Source organism: Pleurodeles waltl, chromosome 1_1 (assembly GCF_031143425.1).
Source record: "Pleurodeles waltl isolate 20211129_DDA chromosome 1_1, aPleWal1.hap1.20221129, whole genome shotgun sequence".
Classification (NCBI taxonomy): domain Eukaryota; kingdom Metazoa; phylum Chordata; class Amphibia; order Caudata; family Salamandridae; genus Pleurodeles; species Pleurodeles waltl.
The window spans coordinates 333,711,088-333,719,188 of NC_090436.1; the positions used below are offsets into that span (position 1 = coordinate 333,711,088).

General features: G+C 47.7%; 1 pseudogene; it reads left to right on the forward strand.

The window, feature by feature from the left end:
- The first annotated feature begins 5,982 nt into the window (after positions 1 to 5,982).
- LOC138296486 (phosphatidylinositol 4-phosphate 5-kinase type-1 gamma pseudogene) lies at positions 5,983 to 7,866 on the forward strand (annotated as a pseudogene).
- The last annotated feature ends 235 nt before the right edge of the window (positions 7,867 to 8,101 follow it).

Consider the following 8,101-nt stretch of genomic DNA (forward strand, 5'->3'; position numbering starts at 1 on the left):
AGAGGGTTATGATCAGGAAGGATCCAGAACTTCGCAGATGAGGTCACGGGCGTCTGAGGTGTACAATGCCAGGCTGACTGACTGGGTTCTTCTAGTCAGAAAGGAGCCGATCTATTGCAGTGCATGTCCTTCGATGTGTTATATTGTGTGTTGGATCAATATTTCTGTCATAACCATGTTTCTTATTCAAAATGCTTTCGGATGTCTTTGTATTTTATTTGTGTATGCATGGCAAGTTCTGCCTGTTTATGTGCAGGTTGCAGGAGCGGCTCGCGGGATGCGGAAGGGGTGGGGCAGCTCAAGAGGGAGGCAGGGGAAAGGGGAGCAGAAAAAATAAACATTACATTTATTAAATTAAAAAAATATATACCTTCTTTGCTCCCGTGCCGCGCCACTCCTCTGCTGCACGCATGCATGCAAAGAGCAGCGCCAGGATTGGCTGGGAGCGTCCAACCAGGGCACTCCCAGGCACACTGGGAGCCTGTGCAGGCTCTCACTAGCACGGCAACTGTGTTGCTGGGCTGGAGACAGCAGCCAGAGACGGCAGGCCAAACACACGTGCGCAGTGAGGGGGAGCGCTGTGCACTCCCCCCCACTGCTCATCAACCCTGTGGCTCTGCCCCTTTAAAAGAAAATGATAATAAACAACGTTTATTATCATTTTCTTTTTAAGGTTTTACAGCTGTCGCTGCTGGTGGGGGGTGCGACGCTCCTCCACCCTAATGGAGGACCTACCCCTGGGAGGTTGCTATGGAAAAATGTGCGAAAAAGATATTGAAGCCGGCCTACACAAAGGACATCATTTGTCAATATGACCTGGACAGGTGTAGGATAATGACTCTGAGAAGACTGCTTTTAGAGTTGATTTTGAAAATAAAATGCCAGGCAGTCATTAACATTAGAAATTAGGGTAATACATTATTTGTGTCATTTTGTATCAGTTTTTATAAGACTTCATACCAAACAAGACCTTTAAAGTGCTGGTAATTTGTGTGAGTCTTCCAAGGTCGACTACCACAAGACATACCAATGTCGACAGTAGACACTTTAACTTTACCATCAGTAATTAATTTGGATTAGGCTGTAAGTTGCTAGCCCCCTTTTAGAAGTATGTAATTAAAGATCGGTGTTGGCCAAAACTCGTTTTTTCCAAAAACAGTCTTCTAAATCCAGTTCTGATAAGGTTTTGATTTTAGTATTTCTGGGACTCTATTGGGGCACCGGTGCTCAGCTGGATTCCCTGCAAACCGCTTACTTAAGAGTCCTTCTATCCACAAAGAACTTCTCATTGTTGCTACGATACGGCACTTCCCGCGCACCTCTCACTAGCATCTGATCAAAGCCTTCCCTTTGATTCGTTATTCACCCAGACGTCAGGCTTCTCCTAAAAAATACACGCGTTTCCCTTACATCTCTCTTCAAAATGACCCGTTCGATGGAACAAAAAGGTAAACGCAGTACTGCAAGAGCAGGTCCGTTCTTTGCTGCCGGGATCCATCACAAGAGAAGTTTTGAAAAGTGGATGCTGTCGTCTTTTTGTTTTGTAAGAAGAAACTTCACAAGTGACACCATTCAGAGGCAGGGCCTATGCGTCATGTCTGCAATGAAAAAGTGTCTTTGGAGCCATCGGGTTGCATCAGTTTTCTCGGGAATGTGTGAAAAAGGCACGCTGCAGGGACATGTGTGGAAAATCTCAAAGAAAGCGAGGCAATATTTTGTTACCTGAAAATTGACAGCTCTGCTGAGAGTCTAGGAAGGGGTTAAAAAAACAGTGACTGTGACCAGTGTTAGCGGAGCACTCGGGGGAGTGGATGGGGCTGAAATGGTGTGTGCAAAGCAGGGCAGACGCACCCAGGGTCACTTCAGTGTTCACATGGGTGGCAAACAGGAAGGGTGGGTGTAAGGTAGGTAGAGTGACCACCAGGCATTGAGGCAAATTCTGAACAGGACTGTCAAAATTCAGGACAAAGGGTCAAACTTCTGGACAACAATTCAGGACAAAGGGTCAAAATTCAGGACATAAATTCAAGAAGAAATGTCAGTTTTACAGGCACACCCAAGAGAGGCCATGCCTCACTATGTTATCCATGCATTTGTTTACTCTTTTTAAACATAGCACTATTTATTCACTGTGGTCTTTTTGTGATCGCTTCCTGGTATGCTACATTCAGGTCTCACTTAACGTCCTTGTTCAGTAGTAAATTAATGCCCTTCAGCACTGTCAAGGCCATCACCCCAACCCAAATCTACCCAAATCTTTCTTGAAGAGAAAGTAACAGCAACATTTTGATTACGTTTCTGAACATTTTAAAACCCCTGGCAAACAGTTTGGGAAATATTAAGGTAATTAACCTTATGCTAGTTCAAACAAATTGAACTAAACATCTGGCTCATTCCATCCGCCCATGGACTTTCAACCTAAAAAAATGTAATGGGGCAGGGCAGATGGTGTGGGTGACAGTCTCACACTTAATGTCAGGATGTGAGGTACCCACAACTTGCCTGTAGTCTCACAGCACAAGAGTGTTTGTCTGGGACCCTACATTTATCTCAGAACTGGGAGCCCGGACTACCAATCAAAGATAATAAAAGAGGAGGATGAAATCGAGATCAAATAGGAGATCCACGGCAACTGATTCAAAGGGTTGTTGCTAAGAACTGGATAAATTAGGAAGAGAAGAACAAGGTGGGGCTATTCCTAAAATCAGACAAGATGGTTCCACCGAGACTATCAGACAGTATTGAGTACCAGGGGAGTTGTCTCTGCAGACAGGAGAGAACCAGAAGAGGCACTGTCAAGTGGTTGAACAAACAGAACCCACCCACCTTGGCAAACTCTTCTGGTGCAATCAATCAATCAAGGATTTGTAAAGCGTGACTACTCACCTGTGAGGGTCTCAAGGCGCTGGGGGTGGGATGGGGGTTTCTGAGGATAAGTGGAAGAGCCAGGTCTTGAGGTCCTTCCAGAACTGTGATAGGGTGGGGGACTGACTGAGGTGGATGGGGAGGGTGTTCCAGGTCTTGGCGGTGACGTGGGAAAAGCATCTTCCTCCGGATGCAGGGGACGTTGGCGAGGGCGTGGTCAGCGAGTGGAGCTGTCTGGCGGGAGTGTAGAAGGAGAGTCTGTGGTTGAGGTAGGCTGGTCTGGCATCGTGTAGGGCCTTGTAGGCGTGGGTCAAGAGCATGAAGGTGATTCTCTTGTCGATAGGCAGCCAGTGTAGGTCTCTCAGAGGGGCAGAGGTGTGGCTGTGTCGCATTGCGTTCTTGATGAGATGGGTGGAGGCATTCTGGATGCTTTGCAGTCTTTTTCAGGTCTTGGTGGTGGTTCCGGCATAGAGTGCGTTGCCGTAGTTGAGGCGGCTGCTGCCGCGGGCTTGGTTGACTGTCCTTTTTGCTTCGGTAGGGATCCACTTGTAGATTTTCGAGAGCAAGCGCATGGTGTGGAAGCAACCTGATGAGACGACACTCACCTGTCTGTCCATAGAGAGTGATGAGTCTAAGATGATGCTGAGGTTGCAGGTGTGGTCAGTGGGGGTAGGGGTGTTTTTGAGGGCAGTGGGCCACCAGGAGTCGTCCCAGGCAGAGGGTGTAGCGCAGAGGATGAGGACTTCTGTTTTGTCCGAGTTCAGTTTGAGGCAACTGTCTTTCATCCAGGTGGTGACTGCTTTCATTCCTTCGTGGAAATTGTTATTGGTGGTGGTCGGGTTGTTGGTGAGGGAAACAATCAGTTGGGTGTCGTTGGCATAGGAGACAATGTCGAGTGTGTGGCCTCTAACAATGGCGACCAGCGGGGCCATGTAGAGGTTGAAGAGGGTGGGAGTCAGCGAGGATCCTTGGGGGACACCGCAGCTGATCTTGGTGGGTTCCGAGAGAAAGGGGGGAGCCAGACTTTCTGTGTTCAGTCTATGAGGAATGAGAAGAGCCATTGCAGTGCTGAGACTCGGATGCCAGTGCCCTGGAGTGGGGTGCCTAGTGTGTCGTGGGTGACCGTGTCGAAGGCAGCAGAGAGGTCCAGGTGAATGAGAGCGATGGTCTTGCCTCAGTCGAGGAGTGTGTGGATGGCGTCTGTGCCTGCGAGGAGGGCAGTCTCTGTGCTATGGTTGCTCCTGAGCCCTGACTGAGAGGGGTCGACTAAAAACGATGAAAGGTGCCTTTTTATCTTTTCCAAAGCAGCTGCTATAATGAAGGAATTTAATTAACAGGCATGATGCAGACATTACAAATTGCATTTTATGTCCTTAGTGCCTCTTCTGTAATTTCAAGCTGATGAGCGCGTTCATTCTGCATAGCCCTTCCATTCTTGTGAAATGTTCCGTTTTTGCCTTTAAAATTCTGGGGTCACCCTAGTGTAAGGAAACGTGATGTTGGCAGGGGCGGCTCCTCCTCTGAACAGAAGAAATGTTGCTCCCCTGGATTTTTGTAAAAGGAAAAATAAAATGATAATAACGCTATGTTATTATCATTTTATTTTTCCTGGGAGTAAGGGACTGGGGAAGGCTGGAGGAGGGGTATGCGCACTGTGGTGGTGGGCCTGATGCACACGCTAGCGCTGGGTGTGGGCCCAATAACTGAACACACACGTTACTATAGGTGTGGCTGCGAGTCCTCCGGGATAGTGGTTCTCTCCCGTGCTCCGCACAGTCCTTTATTACTTGGCACTTTGGGTGCACCCAAACTCTGCATAAACAATGGGGGAGGTACACCAAACACCCCTGAGAGGTAGGTGAAGGTCAGCGAGTCCCCAGGGCGAGCACCCTCACATCACAGGTGTGCCGTCCCCTCTGTGTTAACAACATTACATGCACTGTAAAGTGTGCATGTCTGTTTGGCCAGCCGTGTTGAGTGGCCACTCACACCAAGCGCAAATCTGCTGTCACACTGGTTACAGCAGCGTTGTGATTGGCTAGGAGCCTGTCTGCTTCTGGGAAGAGAACGAGGACAGAGGGAAGACGAACGGGTCTCCCCAAGAAAGTAAGTGTTTTTTGTTTTTTTTAAATAATTTTTCATTTTTTTAACCTCCCTGTCCTGCCCCACCACCCCTGTTCAGTGGCACTGGATGTTGGCAACCACTTTTATCCCACATTTGTGCTACATTCACAAAAAGATGTTCTTTAAAACATGTGCCACTAAACTATATCAATCTGAGCAGCAAATAGACTATGGCAATTAAACCATAAATATTAATGGGACTTGGTCAAAGCAGAGATGCAGTGCAACTGAAACGGCAATCATCACCAGGATACATTATTCGTCATCTGTATATATATACAGGGATGTTATAGCTAGGTTCAGAATTTACTCTCACAAAATTATAGAAATTGAGCAGTTATAGTTAGGGTTATTTCAAGTAACTATAACTCATGCCCCAGCCATGCACAGTGTTTTCTTCAATAATTTGACTGCTAATGTCTCATTATGATTTGTTGTTACTTTGTAAAAGTTGACATGAGTGCTGTAATATCTGAGGTAATTAGCAGTGCATGGCGAGGGTGCAAGTTATAGTTACCTTACGGCACGAGGGCTGCCCAGGGTTGCCCGCAGGCCCTGTCTCTCTGGATGTGAGAATAGATGTGAGAGAGTGTCTCTGGGTGTGAGAGTGGGTATCACAGTGTCTGTCTTGGTGTGAGAGTGAGTGTGACAGGGCCTATGTGGGTGTGAGAGTGTCTCTGAGAGTGGGTGGGTGAGTGGCTGTGGGAGTCTGAGTGTGTCTGTGAGTTGGTGCGTGAATGTCTCAGTGGGTCTGTGAGTAGGTATCAATTAAGAGTCCACTGTTTTGCACAAAATATCTACCCAAGAGTCTGACAGCTAACGGTTTCGCTGCCTGATGCGAAGGCCATCGAGGATGCATGGGGACGTATGTGAGCCTGAGGAGGAGCCCCTGTCTCCTGCATGGATTCCGAGGACAGGGGACAGGGGACAGAGGAACCCGCACCTGAGGAGTAGGCCGCGGCCCCCATCACTGCTGCCTCCGGTGTAAGGAGCATGGCTTGGAATTACCGTGTGGATGACGACGAGGAAGCCGTGTGGGAGGTGTTTCCACTGAGGAGCGAAGGTGTCGGAGACACTTCAACAGATTTGACAAGCAAAAAGTCTGCTCTTTCTGGTGTCCCATCTTTATCAGGTCAGTCTGGCTCAGGGAAGAACATTGGGCACCATGGTGTTGATGCCTTGGGGGAAATGACGCACAAAAAGACTACTTTATCTACGCTGAAATGTGCCATCCAGTTGGGCAAGGGTTACCGAATTGGGAATCTGAGCTCCAAGCCGGATGAGATGTCTTGAGGCAAGATTTCTATGTAGTGGAGAATATTGTCTTCCCCAGTGAAGGAAGTAACCTCACATTAGCACATCACTATCCAGACTTCAGATTTAAAACCTATGCACCTGTGGCTTTTCAGTACTTCCAGGAGCTCTTTGGTATCCATCTAGATGATTATTTGTAGCCTCTCTGTAATGAACCCTTGATAGAGCTCTCAAATCCTGGTGCCAGTAGATCCCTTTTCTACATTACAAGCAATGAGTTCATCATAGAAACTGTGATGCTCAAGGAGGCTGAGTTCTTGTAGAAACTTCTCCCTGGCTATTATATGAACTTTAACCAGAATCCCTGTACCCTCCTGTCCACGTTTTATGGGCTCTACTGTGTCCAGTCAGGTAGCAAAAACATCTGTATAGCTGTTATGAACAATGTACTTCCTTGGGTAGTAGAGATGCACATGAAGTATGACTTCAAGGGCTCCACCTGTAAATGTTGAGCTTCCAAGAAGGAACGTGAGAAGTCCAGACCCATTTTCAAAGATTTGGACTTCATCCAAGATGCTCCAGAAGGACTAATGTTGGGTAGAGACACCTTGAGTGCACTGGTGAAAACACTGCAGAGGGACTGCTTGGTGCTGGAAAGTTTCAAGATCATGGACTACAGTCTGCTTCTGGGGGTGCACAACATGGACCTGCAAGAGCATGAGAAGCAAACCGATGAGCGCAGAGTACAGCCGATGAAAAACAGCCAGAAGGACAGAAGGCTTTCTACTCAACAGCTATGGAATCCATCCAAGTAAGTGCTGCAAGGGACGAGTCTATTGGAACTGATGACAGTCAACCACCGTGGAGAACGACTTCTACTGTACATTGGAATTATTGACATCCTCCAGTTTTACAGGTTAATTAAGAAACTGGAACATACATGGAAGGCCCTGGTTCATGATGGGGATACGGTCTCCGTTCATAGACCCAGATTCTACGCTGAAAGATTCTTTAAATTCATGAACAACACTGTGTTCTGGAAGACCTTGTCCTTAAAATCTTCCCCATCAATGAAAGGGCGTAGTGGCATTCCGGCCCCCAAACATCAAGGCTCTACTGCAGCTTTCTCTGGTTAGTCAGATTCCTACAGAGCATGAGGAGAAGACGTGCGACTTGCGAGGGGCCAGACGTTATTCTGCGCTGGAAGATGAAGGGAGAACAGACCTACTACCCTGCACACCACCATCATTCGAGGAAGTGACTACCGCCTCATTTGCAACCACCGTGTCCTCCACCTCATTATCCATCCCAGAGCGATCACCCTCAGAGAGTTCTGCACAGCTTAGGTACTTGAGGGGCACCCACTCTGCGGGGTAGGAGGGCAGGCACTCACAGGCCCATGAGGAGATCACAGCAGGAAATTCAGCAAATAACAGTAGAACTGGAGTCAAAGTTGGAGGTGCAGTCAGGAGTTCTGGAAGAAGAGAAAGACGGGGCGTCTTCAACCTGTGCCATCAAAAGGTCTGCAGCAGCCCTGCTGGTAGTGGATACTGCTAGCCAGCACCATCCAGCCAGGCCTCCGAGGAGGAAGAAGAGGTGCCAGTGATGGATATTTACTTTTAAATTCTATGCAGATTCTTGTATCAAGTGACCTGAGATATATCTGAAGCCACTGAATTCCACCTTGTTATCCTTGACGGTGGCAGTACTGATGAGAGCTGTATTTGTCGAACTTCTAGATGAGGATTAATGTGGCCGAACAGGCTGGTAGCCTTCATGATAAGCTTTCACATGGAGTGCAACTTTTGGGGTTGTCGACAGGAAAGTGTATGTAGACATGAATGAACAATTGACTTTC